The sequence below is a fragment of the Schistocerca gregaria genome, chromosome 5, assembly GCF_023897955.1.
Source record: "Schistocerca gregaria isolate iqSchGreg1 chromosome 5, iqSchGreg1.2, whole genome shotgun sequence".
NCBI lineage: Eukaryota > Metazoa > Arthropoda > Insecta > Orthoptera > Acrididae > Schistocerca > Schistocerca gregaria.
The window spans coordinates 418,793,035-418,812,530 of record NC_064924.1 but is presented as its reverse complement, the minus strand read 5'-3'; the positions used below and the strand labels follow the sequence as shown (position 1 = coordinate 418,812,530).

At 43.2% G+C, this 19,496-nt stretch overlaps 1 protein-coding gene and 1 non-coding gene across 2 annotated transcripts in view; both read right to left on the bottom strand.

Moving 5' to 3' along the window:
- The window catches only part of LOC126272901 (cytochrome P450 4C1-like), a 270,136-nt gene that overhangs the window by 171,903 nt on the left and 78,737 nt on the right, over positions 1-19,496 (bottom strand). The window lies entirely within an intron of this gene.
- Trnaa-cgc (transfer RNA alanine (anticodon CGC)) lies at positions 5,212-5,284 on the bottom strand. The gene has a single exon. It is a non-coding gene; the product is annotated as a tRNA-Ala (tRNA).

The window sequence follows — 19,496 nt, the reverse complement described above, 5'->3', positions numbered from 1 at the left end:
AATGTCTGTTAATTCCTCTCGTGCGACCATAATCAAGCCAAAAACCTTTTCACAAGAGCCACGTGAGTGCAGATGATTGCTCCGTCAATGCACTGCCCTTTTATACCTCGTGTATGTGATAATACCGTCGTCTGTGTAGGGGCGTATCGCTATCACATGACTTATGTTACCTCAGTGTAGCGCTTGATTTTTTACTGTTTGAATCTGTGTGTGGGCACCTAATTCCATTTTCATTCCAAGTAATTTAAGAGACTATCGTATACTGTTCTGAATGATGTTGTTCAGACGCTGCTCAATCAGAACTGCTGCAGCGCATTATACTAATTTTTCAGCATCTCTTTAATATGTAAGAGTTGCTTGTGACATGGCTGGCCAAACATTCTGAAGATGTCTCCGCCACCATTTCCGGCGTTCAGCCAGAAATGTCCGGATTATGTCTTCCGATGGGAACAAGATTTGATCACACATCAAGTCTCAGCTGACAATTGCTAATGCTGATCCTGATATACTTCAGTTGATCAAACAGTCATCTCGAAAAGTCAATCCAGTGATTCTATCCCACTCAGAAACCCGTAAATATTTACGTGTATTTGTATGTTTGTATGTTTGTTTGTCTGTATGTAAATATTTATGTACGTCTGTTCCACATCTTCTCCGAAATGACTGGTTTGATTTCAACCAAGGCTAGTACACATGTACTTACTGTATGGAAACAATCGCTGTGGGGTAAGATCACCTACTTACGAAAAAAGTGTGGGTGAAAAAGAAGTGTAGCCCACTGCAGGTGAATAACCAGATTTTATTCATACAGTTTGAGAATAACAGCACTTAATGACTTGCAGTAGACCTTATTCTCGTTGGCAAACCCCATAAAATTATGAGAGGAATATACCTAATCGTTTGCTACATATTCGCTGTTCATGCAGGAAACTGCTACATCAGGCATGACGTTTTAATTCATTACTTCTTTACTACTAACCGTACTCTCCACACATGTGGAAAACAGTATTGATATATACAAATAAATTTATAGGCAAAACTATATCATTGTACGGCGCACAGTTCACGAGATACGACGTAATAACACTGAGATTTCGCAGACAGTATATATATTTCGCGATGAATGTACCTACTAAATTATATCATTTTGTAATACTTAGTTCAGGAGATACGATTGCAGAAACATAGAGCTGCATGAAAATGAAACAGAGGGTGAAATTCAATAGAGATACAGATGAAACATGTTTACAAATAAGTATCAAATATATTACATGTATGTGAAATACATGCATATTCGACCAATACTTTGGGTAAAGAGCTCCTTGTAAACACCTGGATCGATCGCAACCGAATTTGGTGCATGTGTTACTTACTGCCTGGAAAGAATTAGTGTGGGGTAGGAACCAGCAAACTTCTTTTGTTGTTGGGGGAGAAAGAAATGGACAGACGGAGAGGGGGTTGTATGATGTGTATACAGCTATGTGTGGGGTAGGAGGAGATGGAAAGAGATACGGGAGTGTAAAATGGATTCAGAAAAGGAAGAGGAGGAGATAGACAGAGGAAGGGAGAGGAGAAGATGAAATGGGAAAAAGAGGAGGAGATGGGCAGCGAGATTTGGGGACAATTACATAGTTTGAGAGAGGATGAGATGGACAGAGAGATGTAGCGCAAGAAATGGACACAGAATGGGAAGAAGAGATGGACAGAGAGTGATAGGGGGAAGAGGAGATGGGTAGAAAGCGAGAGGGGAGGAAGAGATGGATGAAGAGAAGGGAAGAAGGAGATGGACATAGCTGGGAGGAGGAGATGGAGTGAGAGGGAAATAAAGGAGGCAGGAAGAGATGTGTCAGTGAAGGAGGAGTAGATATGTAAAAGAGGAAGCAGGAGCTGGACAAACGAGGGAGACACAGATGGACAGAGTGAGGGAGGAGCAGCAGTCGGACAAAGGGAGGGACAGAAGGAGATAGACAGAGAGTGGGGGTTGGATGGGGGCGGACAGAAAGAGGGGGAGGAGAAGATGAACAGGGAGGAGGGTGGAAGAGATGGACATACAGAAGGTGAAGGTAATAGAACTGGAATAAATACATTCCCGGGCACGAGTACTCAGCTAATTAAAAATAATTTAGAATTATATTTTGAGGATCAAATACATGTGCAACCCCCAGACATAAAATTTTTGGGCTTTTTAAGAAACCAACTCAAGGTTATAACGAGTGGCTAGCACAATTACAGAGCTTAATTAGGGAGACTAAATTTCAGTGTGAAATGGCAATGTGGAAAATTTATATGCAGATTCTTTTACTAGAGATATGCTGACAATGCACCCTCTAGATAATGAGCTAAAGAAAGACTTACTTAGACTAACTAATCTATGTTTACAAAATCGTCTATCTTTAATTTGGACGGAAGGAAGATTGGGGTTAAAGTCCCTTTGACATCGAGTTCATAAGAGGCGGAGCACAAGCTCGGATTATGTGAAGGATGGGGACGGAAATCGGCCGTGCCCTTTCAAAGAATCATCCCGTCATTTTCCTGGGACGAGTTAAGGAAATCACGGAAAACCTAAGATATGATGGTAGGACTCGAGTTTGAAACGTCGTCCTCTCAAACGGGAAACCATTGTCTTAACCATTGCTCCATCTCGCTCGTATGCGATTAGTGGGTGGGTATGTGAGCTGTCAGATAGCAGTTGACGCGCTCCGAAGTGCAGACGGTTTACATGTTTACGTTACAAAGGTAGAAGGTGCGTCCACGCAATCAGCACGGCGATTTGCGCAAGTCACAGGGCGTAAAAGTACCACGTCGGAATTGCCATTCCGTAAACAGATTATCTACTGTTAAATTAAAGTCTTGTTCACGCTGTGGAGTAACCAAAATCGAGGAAATTATTGTTTCTTTTGAAACGTTCAGTGCAGTTACGGTAAGAAGTTAGGACATAGATCGGAAACATGTAACACTAAACAACTCAGGCAACGCACTAAGACCCTCAGGCATACAAAGTGATTCAAATTTAAGATCCTGATGATGTACGCAAAGAATATGTACAGTTAAATTACATCTCACCTTCGAAATGTAATGTGAATGCAATCTTTTCGGTGGATGACAAGGTTCTATCTGCAACTCTCTGAGTTAGTAAAGTGTCATTACAATTTCAAATTGATACAGGCTTGTCACTCTCTGCAGTCGTACAAGAAATTAGGTTCGCCGATATTAAATGATTTCAGGGTGGGCTACTTAGATGAGCGAATAAATGAAACCGCTCAAAGGTCAATTTATTACGGGTTTTGCGCACAAGCAATTAACCAGACAGGCCGAATTAGTAGTTGTCACTTCTCAGAAAGCAACAAATTTGTTGCGCCTTGATCTATTTGATATTCTTGGCTTCACCATTCACGAAGGTTCATACTGACGTTCTCACTGGCAAGTCGCAAAAATTGTTGCAAAAATATGATATTTTTTCGAAGCTGGAAGAAGCACCGTTAAAAACAACCATGCACCCATCACATTGAAGCAGAATTCTGTTCTCAATGTGTTAAAGGATTGAGTCACGCAGGAAACTGATTGCCTCGAACATATTACTGTTATAGACTCGATAAGAAGTAGGCAGTGAGAAACACCAACTGCGGTAGTGTAGAAACCAAATGGCTCATTACAGATCTGAGGAAATTTAAAAGCCACAGTAAGTGCACAATCTGTTAGCGATTTTTATTCAAACGGAAGAATTTACGTTTAAATCAGCTGATGGTATCTACTTTTCAAACCTTGATCCAAGAATGCCTATTTACAAATACTTATGGACGACGACACACAGATTCGTAGTTATTAATATTCCGTTCACTCCATACTTATATAAGAGGTTAACATTTGTGATTGCCATTGCATCGAGTTTTTTCCACCAAAAAATAATTATCTCGGAAATCTCCGAACGGTGTGAACTACCTGGACGACTTCCTTATCTCAAGAAAAACTTCGGAAGAAGTTTCACGATGTTTGGAACCAGTCCTCAAAATTTTGCAGATGGCAAATGTAAAATGTAATAAAGACAAGTGCATATACTTTCCATAAAAAATGTATTACCTAGGACACATTCTGTCTGTACATGGTATTGGATGCTGCAGCATACTAAAGTAATTAAAAACCTTTCGGCTCCAAAAGGCCTCCAGAAACTGTGTACCATATTAGCACAAAATGATTGCTGCAGGAAGTTCCTTCCACATACTACAACCATAAGCAAACAGCTTCACAAGTTAGTACGGAAAGGCAAAAACTGAAATAGGAACTGCAAATGCCAACAGGCACTTCACATGTTAAAGCAAATTTTGTTCGATGCTACATGACTCACAACACATGAATCACACAAAATGTTAGCAACTGTAGCTGATGTACCAGAATTGAGCTTCAGCGCTGTTTCGTCGCATCAACAACATGGTTTCGAATGTCCAATAAAGTCTGCGTTGAAAACAGTAAGCTTTGCTTAGAGGAACTATGGTCAGACTGAGACGGAAGCACTTGCAAAGACTTTTGCTGTCAAAAAGTTAAACAAATATGCAATATCATCGACTGCAGATCCATTGTTTTTATGGACCACAAGCCTTTGGTGACTATTTCTGGACCAAATAATACTGTTCCTCCAAGGACATCCCAACAATTTCAGCGCTGGGCGCTACTTTTGTCCAGTTATGACTATGAAGTTACTTTCAAGTCCGCTGCAAAAAATGCAAATGCAGTTGCACATCCCCAACTGCAAATATGGCAGAAGAAAATTTTCAATTCAGTAGATGTACACTAGTGTCCAAATTAAAGCAACAGACCGCTATTTGCCCATCGTGTGTCTAATTCACCGTGCAATCATAAAAACTGTCAACAGATGTCAGTGCAATCGTGTTCTGCACGGAAAATGGCAAACGCCAGTGATGACGTGAGCGTACTTACCAAACAGGGTAGTGTTTGCCACGTAGTCCCATATTCACAATCGCTGTAGGTGCACTCACCGACGTTGCAGTATGGCACAAAGAAGACACCTACCAGACTCTCTAGGGTGGAAGGAGAGATTAGTGTTTAACGTCCCGTCGACAACGAGGTCATTAGAGACGGAGCGCAAGCTCGGGTGAGGGAAGGATGGGGAAGGAAATCGGCCGTGCCCTTTCAAAGGAACCATCCCGGCATTTGCCTGAAGCGATTTAGGGAAATCACGGAAAACCTAAATCAGGATGGCTGGAGACGGGATTGAACCGTCGTCCTCCCGAATGCGAGTCCAGTGCGCTAACCACTGCGCCACCTCGCTCGGTAAATGATCTAGGGTGGAGGACCACAAGGAGACTGGAAGCAGACAGTAGCAAATTGATGAGGCCCCATGGTTTAATGTGAATCGTTCTGTTGTTTCTCGGATATGGCAACTATTAATAGAGACGGAAACAATACCGCCAAGACCAGGGCAGGGTCGATCACGAGTGATATCAGAAAGAGAGGGCAGTTGTTTGGATGTAAAGGCACGACAGTACTGCCTCATAACTGCATGCTACCTGGTATATGACACCGCAGTATCAACAGGAGGTGTTGTATCGAGACAAACGATTTACAGAAGGCTTCGGCAGTGTGGGCTAAATTGTTGGGGATTTGCTGCGGTTGCACATCTAATGCGTCTTCAAGGAAAGGAACGTCTAGAGTGGAGTGGTCAACATGCCACCTGGGCCGTCGAACAGTGGGCCAATGTTCTTTTCACACGTGAGTCCCGATTTGGTCTGGAGAGTGATTCTCGACGCATTATCATCTGGACTGAACGTGGAACACGACTTCAGTTCTCAAAGAGACCGATAGCGAGGAGGATCCCTGATATTGTGGACAGGGATTATGTTGACATATGAAAGCCTCGTCATGAAATTGTATGGGTGAATCGTCAAGATATGACTGTTTTCATGTATCGTGACGAGATCTTGGGGCCTCATGTGCGGTTTTTGCGAGGTGGTGCGGGCCCAGAGTTCGTAATGAATGACGAGAATGACCAACCACAGAGCAAGAGCAGTTGACGTTTCCTTGTAAACGGAAGGTATTGCACGCATGGCGTGACTTGCTCGTTCTCTCGATGTGAAACCCATACAGTTCGTCTTGGGGGCACTAGGGACAGAGATCGCTTTACGTCAGTAACCACCAACCACTCTCAAAGACTTGTGAGCAGCTCTCCTGGAAGAATGGGCGTTATGGCCTAACATGAGATATCATTCACAGCATGGGTCGTTGTTGTTACGCCCGTACTGTTGCCAGAGTTGCTCAGACCCCATACTGAGCACATTAACCAGTTGTCGGAATGTGTGTGCAAATCGGTTAAGTTGGAAAGAACGAAAAGCATTTTTATCTACTGTTAGGCATGTTGCTGTTATTTACTTTCACTATCGTTCACATTGTTTCTACTTTACTATAGGCTTTTTATACTGTTTTGTGGTAAAATGACAACAACCATGGATGTTTGGCATTTGTTGCTTTAATTTTCTACAACAGTGTATATTTTACAATAGACTTATTCAGAGACGATTTTATAAAAATTTTCCATCGAATTCGAATTTGATTCCAAAGCTTGTGCCAAAAGATCCAGTTTTATCTAAGGTTGAATCGTATATTCACACGGAGTACCTATTGATGAAATGTTGCTTAGTCATCCTGTAATTAAATCACATTGGTACATGAGACATGCTATCACAGTTGAAAAACGTGCTAGTCTGGTACATTCAGAATCAGCGAAGACACGAGACGTCATTCCGGAAGTGCTCACATCCAAAGTGAAATGCTGCACGAACGGCACTGGGACTTACATGACACTAATGTCAAAGATACCTGTTATTTCCTCCTGTGGCCACAGGTGGCATAACCCTGGTCACATCTATACGTCTTGTAAAGTCATCAGATAACCAAAACGAATTGCAAAATGATTTAGATAAGATATCTGTATGGTGCAAAAAGTGGCAATTGGCCCTGAATAAAGAAAAGTGTGAAGTTATCCACATGAGTACTAAGAGAAATCCACTAAATTTAGATTATGCGATAAGTCACACAAATCTGAAAGTTGTAAATTCAACTAAATACTTAGGGATTGCAATTACAAATACCCTAAATTGGAACGATCACCTAGATAATGTTGTGGGTAGAGCCACCACAGACTGCGATTCGTTGGCAGAACACTTAGAAGGTGCAATAGGTCTATTAAAGCGACTGCTTACATCACGCTTTTCCGCTCTATTCTGGAGTATTGCTGTGCGGTGTGGAATCCGCATCAGATGGGACTGACGGATGACATCGAAAAAGTACAAAGAAGGGCAGCTCGGTCCGTATTATCGCGGAGTAGGGGAGATAGTGCCACAGACAAGATAAGTGAATTGAAGTGGCAATTATTAAAACAAAGGCGCTTTCGTTACGACGGGATCTTCTCATCAAATTTCAATCACCAGTTTTCTTCTCCGATTGCGAAAACAATCTGTTGGCATCTACCTACACAGGGAGAAATGATCATCACGATAAAATAAGAGAGTGGAGCGGTAGAGAGACAGCTTGAAGGTGATTCATTGAACTCTCTGCCAGGCACTTTATTGTGAATAGCAGAGTAATCACGTAGACGTAGACGTCGATCTTGGTCACCATTTTTTGTAAGCTACTGGGTCATCGTCATCGATGCCATTTCTAAATTTTCATTTGTGATCCAGGTATCATCGATTATGTCTGTGATTAGAATTGAGGCCTTGTCAGAAGTTTTGTCCACTGAAATAATTCCGGTAGCGATAGTTATTAACAATGACTCTTAATTTTCACCTGAAGTATTAAGACCTATTCTGAAAGAAATGGCATTTCACAATTTAAAATCACACAATTTCATTCAGGAATCGGAGGCTTGCCAGAAGCATTTGCAAGGACGTTCGAGTCACACATGACATAGATCGCTCAGCAGTATGGTAAGGATAACGCCAAACTAAAATTTCTTTCTCAGTACTGTGCAGCCCACCAGATTTAGCCTCCCACATCAGTGTGGGAGAAGCAGGTGGACGTTCAGTGGTAGAGTCGTCTGTTGCGCCTGAGAGATAATGTGACATCATTCAATTTACAATCATTTATAAGGAAGTGTTTTGTATCCACTCTGTCTTCCCAGCGCTGCCTAGTAGCGGCTGTGCTGAACCGCACTGTACGAAAGTGCAGAGTTTCACGTCAGTGCCTGCCGAGGACCCAGGAGGCACAGATTCTGGAGTTGTCGGAGGTCAGTGCTGCGGCCCCGTCGTAAGAAGGTCAGGCGGTTTGTGTGTCGCCACAGCCCGGCGTGGTTTTGGATGCAGATGGCCGAATTATTGGAAAGCAACAAATTGGTTTCGCCTTGATCTTTTCAATATTCTTGGCTTCGTCATGAAGGTTGATACTGGTGTTCTCATGGGCAAATCGCAAGAACTATTGCAAAAATATAATATTTTCCCGGCGCTACAAGCAGTAGAATTCATAACTATCCACACATCACATTGAAGCAGAATGCTGTGTCCTTTGTGTTAAACGATGAAGTACAACAGGAAATTGGTCACCTTGAACATGATAATATATAGACACCATTAAAAATAGTCAGTGGGAAACACCGTGGTGAAACGTTGATCCCATGAATGCCTGTTTACAAATACGTATGGATGACGACACAGCGATTCATGGTTGTTAATACTCCGTCACTCCATACCAATGCAAGAGATTACAATTTGGGACTGCCGCTGCTCGGAGTTTTGTCTAGCAAAACGTAGAGCAATTATTTCGGAAAGCGCCAAACGGTGTGAACCCACTGGACGACGTCCTTATCTCAATCAAAACTCCGGAAGTAGTTTCACGAGGTTTGGAAACAGTCCTCAAAGTTTTTCAGATGGCAAATTTAAAATATAATAAAGACAAGTGCATATTCGTCTCACGAAAAATGCAATACCTAGGACGCACTCTGTCTGCACACGGTATTCGACATTGCAACATACTGAAGCAATTAAAACCATTTCGGGTCCAAAATACATCCAGAAACTGTGTAGCATATTAGAACAAAAGAATTACTACAGGAAGTTCACACTACATACTGCAAAAATAAGCAAACTGCTTCATAAATGCGTACGGAAAGGCAAAACCTAGGGTTGGAACTGCGAATTGGCAACATGCATTTGTTTTAATCAAAATATTTTTCGATGCTAAATGTCTCACAATATATGAACCACATAAAATGTTGGCAATTGCAGTTGATGTGTCAGAATTTGGCTTCGGTGCCCTTTCGGCGCATCAACAACGTGATTTCGAATAGCTAATGACGTTGTGTTGAAAACAGTAAGAGTTGCCCAGAGGAACTGCAGTCACATCAAGAAAAAAGCACTTGGAAGGATTTTCCCTGTCATTAAGTTGCACGAATACATGATATTGTCAAATGTAAATTGATTCTTTTTATTGATTCCAAGCCTTTTATTACTATTTCTGGACCAAGAAGTACTGTTCCTTCCAGGACACCACAACTATTGCAGCGCTGGGTGCAAAGTTTTCCCAATTATGACTGTCAAATAATTTTCAGAGTCGCAGTACAAAATACGATCGCAGATGTACATTCCCATCTGCCAATAGGACAAAATAAGATTTTCTATTCAGTAGATGTATATTTTACAATAGATTTATTCAGTGACGACAATGTGAAAGTATTCCATTGAATTCTTATTTAATTGCAAAGCTTGTGCCAAAAGATACAGTTTTATCTGAGCTTAAATAGCACTGTATATTCACACGGAGTGACTGCTTATTCAATATGCAATTAAATCACATTTGCACGTGGGAGATGCTGTCAGAGTTTACAAACGTGTTATTCTGGTACATCCCGAATTAGCAAAGAAAGGAGAGATAATTCCGGAAGAGATCGCATCCAAAGTACTTCTGATGCTACACGAATGACACTGTGTCTTACTACGATGCCAAACGCATTGCCAGAGAGCACTGATAATGAAAAAAGTGTAAAGATGTAGGAAGAATGCTGGTTAAATGCCACTAATGTCCAAAATACCTGTCAGTTCCTCCTCGGAAACATTTACAGTGGCAAGAGGTATCAGAGCCCTGGCCGCATCTACACGTCGTCCTCGGTGCGCCATTTTTTGGAAGCTCTTCGCCAATGGTGCATTTTCTAAATTACATTTGTGATCCAAATATCATCGATTACGTCTATGATACGAATTCAGGCTTTGTGAAGGATTTTGTACTCTGAGAGATTGTCAGAAGCTATAGTTAATAAAAATGAAAATTTTCACCTGAAGAGTTCAGACTTTTTATGAAAGAAATGGCATTTCACACTTTAAAACCGCACCATTTCACTCACAAATCAACGGCTTTCCCGCACTATTTGCATGGACGTTTAAGCCACACGTGACAAAGCTCGCTCTGCAGCATGGTAAGGACAATGCAAAACTCATTACTATAGCAGCGCACCAGATGCGGCCTCCTACATAGGTGTAGGAGAGACAAGTGGAGCAGCCATGGTGGAGTCGAGAGGAGCACCGTAGTGCTAAGGAGACATCATTCAATTTACAATCATTTATAAGCGAGTGCTTTTCATCGACCCCGTCTTCTCCCCAGCGCTGTTTAGCAACAACGACCGTGCTGACCTGCATTGCAGGAAGGCGCAGAGTAGCACGTCAGACCCCGGCGAGGACACTACAGGCGCAGGCTCTGGAGTTGTCGGAGGTCAGTGCTGCGGCCCTGTCATAAGAGGGTCAAGCAGTTGGTGTGTCACCACAGCCCGGTATGGCTGTGGACGTGTGGCGACGCCCAATGCTCTCGTTAAGTGTAGCTGGGATTGGGTTCAGCCCCAGGTATATGCGTGCTCCTGTAGTCGGCTGTCGAGAGGGCGCATAGGCAGAAGGCCCAAGAGCAACGAGAAGAACAGCCAGAAAGGCGGTCCCAGGGTACAGATGGTAAGGTAGTACTACTACTGCCCAGGAGTGGCGGTACACGGACCCAGCTTCCAAGTAGAAATGTTCGCACACGGGCAAATTGGTTCTTCATTCACAGAGGATCAGCCAGCCCTCGTCTTCAGTCATCCCTATTGTGACCAAGAGGAGTGTACCTCATAGAGACCAAGTTCCCTTCACAGTCTGACAGCTAAAGATTCGTAGCAGTAGGTCCGTAGCACGTGCTCTTGTGGCTACCGTTGCTACTTCTGGATCACGGGTCCCCAGTTTTGATTCCAGACCGGGTTGGGGACTTGGCCTCCCAAGGGACTGTTGTCCTCATCATGAAAGTGGCTAGATATTACTGTGTGCAAAATGGATGAAATGGCTCTAAGCTCTATGGGACTGAACACCTGAGGTCATCAGTCCCCTGTACTTTGAACTACTTAAACCTAACTAACCTAAGGACATTACACACTTTCATGCCCAATGCAGAATTCGAACCTGCGACCGTAGTAGCAGCGCAGATCCAGAGTGAAGCGCTTAGAGCCGCTAGGCCACAGCGGGTGGTTACTGTGTACAGATTGGGATTTTTTACAGGCGCTGATGACTGCACAGTTGAGGGCTCCCCAAACCAAGCATCACCACCATTATCATTGTAGTAGTGGACTCCAAGGTTGCGGCGGATATAGACACGTCCTTGTATTCAACATGGCTGGACTGGCATTCGGAAGGACGACGCTCCAGGCAAATTCTGGGATGGATCCTGTGAAAGTGCACCGCCGAGTTCCTTCCCCACTTTGCCATAGTCCGAGCTCGTGCTCCGTGTCTAATGTCCACGGGATGGTAAACCCCATCTTTCTCCTTCCCTTCTTTTGAAGAGGGTATTCTGCAACTAAGAGATGGCCTTCCGTCAGTATCCATGGCGCAGGTGGAGTGGCGTAACTCTGACAATGAGTGGAATGATGGTGAGGATTTTATAGCAGTTAATGACGTGATCCCCCACACGGATGACAGAATATGCCCCCGTTTGCCGAGCTTATCAGCATTGTTATCTGGAATAAAGTATAACTTCATGACTTCAGAGCGTTCCATTGTGCAACATTTACAGCCTTAAAGCGTTTTCATGTCATCCTTAGGTGGACAACCGAAGAGCGCTGTGTCTGCTCTTCACTGTTTTCCAGTTGCCGAATTAGCTGTTCCTGGCGTCCTCTTTTACACACTACGAGGCAATCAGTTCCCTGTATGATTATACTTCCATTCTTCCTACAGTTGATAACGCTTGCTCCACCGCTGCGTACCCAGAGGCTGGGCTCCAACTGGTTTTATCAAAATTTTATTCCTATACTTAATTACTGTTCTGCTGTCTCCGTCGAACGAGTACATTTGAGAAAACGTCGTACCTTTACGTCAACTTTAACGTCACTTGGACATGAGAAGCTTGGGTGCAAGGTGAAGCCATAGAGTAGCTCAGCATTGCCGTTTATGAAACTCAAATTTCTCATTCTGTCACAGCGCACCTTAGAAATCAGCTACGATGGTAATGCGCTAATGTATTTATAAGCAGATACCGTAGACTGTTTTCTTTTTCAGTATTACGAGATTTCAGTGCAATCAGTCGTCTGTGGGAGATACAAAGACAACCGGCTGCCACCCCCAGCTTCGCCTCTAGTAGTGACGCCAGCTGCAGCCAACAGTCGATGACCAGATAGAAGTCGAAGTCCGTTCTCACCACAAAGACCAACCTACACATCTGGATGTGCCCGACTGTTGACACACCACCTCTCGCTATAATTTTGGCTGTGGTTTACCGCGGTTCCAGGGGAAAACGTCAGGGGGAGCAACATGCGCGCATCTAACATAACCTCAAGACGGCGAGCGAGGAATAACAAATTAATGAAGACAACTTCATTAGAATCGCCATGCCACCGACCGCCAGTGGAGGGTTGCTACGGTAACTGGCACACTCTCTGCACAGTGACAGTCTTCAGAAAACGCCGGCGAGGCCTCACACACAGTATCGTCACACGCTTTCCAGTTAGTGATTCCGCAACAATACATTCAAATACGCCTCTCACCTGCCAATATTTACGTCTGCCACCTCAAAGAGCACTGAAGCCCGAAGCTGGCTATTGTTTTCACCTGAGTACCAGGTGTACCGGTATGAAATGAGCGTTTTTTGTGAAAATGAAACACTAATTTTGAATTGAAAAGTAAAAACAATTTATTCAAAGTACTGACCATTGCTTTCTATACATTTTGACAACCTTTCTGGCAATTTGTGAACACCACAGAAATGGAAATGTTCGTATTTTCAAGCAAACCAATTAGACACCCAATTTTAGACTTCTTCGTAGGAATCGAAGTGTTCCTCAGTCAATGCGTGTCCCATTGATGAAAACACATGGTAGTCGCAAGGGGCCAAGTCTGGTGAATACAGCGGGTGGGGTAACAGCTCCCAGCCAAGTGTTTTGATTGTATCCTGAACCAGTTTTGCTTTGTGTGCAGGTGCATTGTCGTGTAAAAAAATTACTTTGCCGTGTCTTCTGGCCCATTCTGGTCTTTAATAGATCAATGCATGGATCAAATTAATCATTTGTTGTCTGTAGCAATTATTACTCACAGTTTCACTGGGTTTTAGAAGCTCATGATACACCACACTTTTCTGATCCCACCAAACACTGAGCATTGTCTTCTTGCCGAATCTGGTTTTGCAGTCGATGTTGATGGTTGTACCGGATAACCCATGATTTTTCCCGTTTAGGATTCTTAAAATAAATTCATTTTTCATCGCCAGTAATAATTCGATGCAAAATTGATTTTCTTTCATGTCTTTGAAGCAAAATTTTACAAATGGTTTTTCGGTTTTCCATCTGTATTTCATTTAATTCATGTGGCACCCATTTGCCACACTTTTGGATCTTCCCTATAGCTTTCAAACGGTCAGAAATTATTTGTTGTGCAACACTTAGCATTGCTGCCATTTGCTTCTGACTCAAAGTAGTATCTTCGTCCAATATTGCTTGCAATTCGGCGTCTTCGAACTTTTTTGGTGGTCTTCCACGTTCTTCATTTCTTACGTCAAAATCATTATTTCTGAACCGTTGAAACCATCTTTTGCATGTTGCTTCTGATAGAGGATGATCACAATTATGCCTCGACAAGCATTCGATGCGACTCTGCAACACTTTTTTTCAAATGAAAACAAAAAGCTAATGCTTTCCGCAAATCATCACTTTCAGTACAAAATTCGACATTGTTATCACGATGAAAACATATGATGTTGTTTGTTTCATGACTTGATGTATTCTAAATATCTTTGACAGTTGTCTTACGAACCAAACAAAAAAAATTAAGCCTCGTTCACAACAAATGTTCCCTATCGACACATTTGTATCTTAACACTCATTTCAACCCGTACACCTGGTAGTTTAAATTGCCGGATAGGTAAAACTGAGGGTCGAGGATTACACAAAATAACAGGCTATGTGTTTATGTACTAGGAGACTGAAATTATAAATGCACTAACTTCGGTACAGAATGAAATTTAATTAGATCAGTAACTAATAATGTATGGCGTTCCGTCAGATTGGGTTCAGAATATTACATCTATGCCGTGCCTTCTCAAAAGGCAAAAGCTGAGTCCATTTCGATGTCCATTATTTCAATAAATCGTTGTTCTTGTTTCTCAGGTGTTGCCACAGTTATTCTGTTTTAGATACAGAGTCGTCAGAAACATTCTGAAAAGCTTGTAACGATGTTGCGCGGTAGGCTATGCTGAGAAATAATTTTTAATACAGAAACAAGAAACTCTACACGTTTCCCGAGTTAATCAGTATTGAAGTTAGACAGTCAAGCAGTTGCGCGCCCAAATTGAAGGGCCCTGTAAAGACGATTTCAGCAATCGATTCCTTCGTTTAGTTTCCTAAAACTTTAGTTCCCTAGAGCTTTAGTTTCCAAAAGCTTTTCAAAGCTTGGTCCCAAGAATGCCCATATACAAATACTTACGCATGACGACAAACAGATTCACAACTCTCAATACTCCATTTACTCTATATCAGCGTAAGTAATTACCATTTCGGAACGCCATTGCTCCGAGTTTTTTGCAGCAATATGTAGAGTATTTATCTCGGGAAGCTCCGAACGTTGTGTAAGACGTGAACGACATCCTTATCTCAACAAAACTCACGATGAAGTTTCAATAGGTCTGGAATCAGTCATCAAAAATTTGCAGCTAGCAAATTAAAAATGTAGTAAAGACAAGTACATATTCCTCCCATGAAAAATGGATTACTTAGTACACATTCTGCCTGTACATGGTATTCGACGCTGCACAAAGATTTTGGCTCCCAGAGACCTCCAGAAATTGTACCATATTAGGATAAAAAAATTACTACAGGAAGGTCAACTCACATGGTGCACCCTTAAGCAAACTGATTCGCAAATTGGTACGGAAAGACAGAAACTGGAATTGGAACTGTGAATGCCAACATGTGTTCCACATATTAAAACAAAATTTGTTCCATGCTAAATGTCTCACAAAATATGACCAAAATAAAATGTTATCAACTGCAGCTGATGTATGAGAATTCGGTTTCAGTGACACTACGTCGCATCAACAATGTGGTTTTGGACCAAATAATACTGTTCTTTCCAGGACAGCTCAACAACTGCAGCAGTTGCCGCTAATTACGTCCAGTTATGCGTATGAAATAATTGTCAGGTCCGCAACCAAACTGCGCACGCAAATGTACATTTCCAACTGCCAGTAGGGCAGAATAAGATTTTCAATTGAGTAGCTATATATTTTTCAACAGATTTTATGAGTGACGATAGTGGGAAAAATTAATATTGAATTTAATTTAACTGCAAAGCTTGTGCCAAAAGTCCAGTTTTATCTAAGGTTAAACCGTATATTCCGACGGAGAGCCTATTGATAAAAAGCTATTTTGTCAATCTGTAATTCAATCACAGTGGTACATGAGCCACGGTCTCACAAACTACAGATGTGCCATTCTGGCACATTCAAAATAAGAACGAGTTATGAATCCGGAAGAGCTTACATCCGGATTACTTCAAATGCTATACGAATGTCACTAGGTCACAGCACGATGCGAAACGCATTGCCAGAGAGCACTGATACTGAAAAAATGTAGACAATGACGTAACAGGATGTTGATTAAATGGCACTAGTGTCAAAAATAGCTGTCAGTATCAACTCGGAAACCTTTGCCGTGACCACAGGTAGCAGAACTCTGGTCACATCTACACGTCGATCTTGGTCATCATTTTTTGGAAGTTACTGGCCTATCATTATCGATGCATTTTCTAAATTTTCATTTGTGATTAAGATATCATCGATTATGTCTATGATAACAATTCAGGTTTTGTGAAAGTTTTTGTCCACTGAGTGACTTACCGGAAGCTATGGTTATTAACAATGACAACTTTAATCTGAGGAATTCAGAAATTTTGTGGAAGAAATAGAATTTCACATTTTAAAACCACACCATTTTATTCAGAAATCAACGACGTCCCAAAGCTATTTGCATAGTGTTTCATGTCATACTTGATAAAGCTTGCTCAGCAGTAGCCCATACTAAGGACAAATCAAAACTAATAATGCTTTCTCAATACTGTGGCAGTTTTCCAGCTTTAGCCTCCTTCAATGAGTAAGAGAGACAAGTGGGCCGGCCGCTGTAACCAATCGGTTCTAGGCGCTTCAGTCCGAAACCGCGTGACTCCTACGGTCGCAGGTTCGAATCCTGCCTTGGGCAAGGATGTGTATGATGTCCTTAGGTTAGTTAGGTTTAAGTAGTTCTAAGTTCTTGGGGACTGATGACCACAGATGTCAAGTGCCATAGTGCTCAGAGCCATTTGAACCATTTGAGAGACAAGTGTACATTTGTAGAGTCCTGCCCTCTTGTCTGCGCTGTCAACAGCGGCCGTGTTGACTCGCATTGCACGAAGGTGCAGAGTAGCACGTCAGAGAGCGGCGAGGACACTGCAGGCGCAGGTTCTGGAGTTGTCGGAGGTCAGTGCTGCGGCCCCGTCGTAAGAGGGTCAGACGGCTGGTGTGTCGCCACAGCCCGGTATGGCCGTGAATGTCTGTCGGAAGGACAGAGCTCTCGTTATGTGAAGCTGGGATTTGCTTCAGTCCCAGGAATCTGCATGCCCCTCTTGTCGGTTGTGATGTTGCGTAGGTGGTACACCAAACAGCAACGAGAAGGGCATCCAGGAAGGTTGTCCCAGCGTACCAGGTGATACTTGGACTGTCTAGGAGCGGCGACATCACGCCACGCTCCCAAGTTGTACAACCCGCAGACGGACAGTACGGTACTTCATTCACGGATGAGCAGCCAAGTTCTCATGTTTAAACAGTCCCTGTTGTGACCAAGTTCCCTCCACAGTCAGACTCCTGAAGACTCGTAGCACTGGGCTCCAAGACGGCAGTAGGTATAGACGCTTCGTTGTATTCAACAGGGCTGGATTCGCATTCGGGAGGACGACTCTTCAAATCCGCTTCCGGCCATGCTGATTTCATTTTCTGCGGTTTCCATAAATGGATAGAGGCAAATTCCGGGATAGTACCATTGATTTTACGTTGCCGACTTCCTTCCACAACCTTGCCGTTATCCGAGCTTGTGCTCCGTCTGTAATGATCTCGATGTCGACGGGACGTTAATCCCTATATTCTTCCTTTTCTTCTTTTGAACAGGGTATTCTGCAACTAGTAGACCTGACATGCCATCAATATCCATGAGGCAGTGGCCTAACTCTGACAATGATTGGAATGAGGGCGAGGACTTTATGGCAGTTGATGACATGATCCCCCGTACGGATGAGGGAATACGTTCTCGTTTTCAGAGCCTGTCAGTGTTTTTAGTTGTAATAAAGTATAGCTTCAGGGCCTCAGAGAGATCCTTTATGCAAAATTTGCAGCCTAAAAGACTTTCTCGTGTCATGCTCAGGTTTAGCTATTACACGTAGCCTTGCAACAGACGAGAGTTGCGTTGCGTGTACTCTGTGCTGTTTCCGAAGTCCTGAATCAGGTGCTCCTGGCTTCCTCTCTTGCGCGCTATGACGCAGGCAGCTTCCTGTTTGATTGTACTTCATTTCTTCTTACAGTTGACATCGGTTACGCCACCGTTGCGTACCCAGTGTATGGGTTGCAGCTGGCTCTAACAAAATTTTATTCCTACACTTACTTGTTAGTCTGCTGAGAAACAGTACAAAGCCACTCTACATAATGCAAAATCTCCAGCTGAAATACTACATGGGAGTAAACGCCGTACGTTAACGTCAATTTTAAAGCCATTCAAGATCCTGAAGCTGATCATCAATAACAATCGAGACGAATTTTAAACATAAATGATCAGCTCTCATTACAATCCGCATGTATGAAAAGAAAGATTGTGTGCAAGGCAAAGTCGTACAGTAGCTCGGCAATGGCATTCATAAAAGTTTAATTCCGCGTGGTGTCACCGTGCACCTTAGAAATCAGCTACGACCGCAACGCGCTAACGCATTTATATGCAGTTAGCATAGACTTTTTTTCCAGATTTACAAGAGCTCAATGCACCCAGTTGTCTGTGGGAGATACATAGGTGCCCGCATCTCGTGGTCGTGCGGTAGGGTTCTCGCTTCCCACGCCTGGGTTCCCGGGTTCGATTCATGGCGGGGTCAGGGATTTTCTCTGCCTCGTGATGGCTGGGTGTTGTGTGATGTCCTTAGGTTAGTTAGGTTTAAGTAGTTCTAAGTTCTAGAGGACTGATGACCATAGATGTTAAGTCCCATAGTGCTCAGAGCCATTTGAACCAAGATACATAAGCAACAGGCAGCCGTCCCTAGCTTCGCCTCCAGTAGCGGCGTCCAGCGATAGCCAATCGGCGACGACGAGGTACAAGTCGAAGTCCCTTCTCATACCAAAGACGAGCCTATGGACCTGGCCTTGCCCGATGCTTCACCGACCACACCTCGCCATGATCGTAGGAGTGGTTTACCGCGATTCCAGGGGAAAGCGCCAGGCGGAGCAACACGTGTGCACCTATTATAATCGCACGCTCCCGAGAGAGAAAGTGAGAAATTAAAGGAGCCAACTTCAACAGATTCGGCCTGCCCCCTTCCGCAAGTGGAATGATGCTTTGACTCCGCCAGACGCTTCGCACAGTGACAGTCTTCAGGGAACGCCACCCAACAGGCAGTCTCAGTGTGACGCCACACACAGTGTCTTCAGTCGCCTCCTAGATAGCTCACATTCCGGGAACTACTTAGTGCTTCCGCAGAAAGGCATTCAAATTTGCCCTCCACCGGCCAAAATTTGCGCCTGACACCTCAAAGAGCGCTGTTGCCAGAATCTGCGTACAATTTTCACCTGAGTTGTTCCAGTTGTCGGATAGGTAAAACTGAGTTTCGGAAATTACACAAAATAACAGGCAACGAGTTTATCCATTGAGAGACTGAACTTATTAATTCTACAGCTGCAGTCCAAATTGAACTTCAGTTAGATTAGTCAGTAGTCATCTACTGCGTTCAGTCAGATTATGTTCACAACTTATATCTGTGCCGCGCCTTCTCACAAAG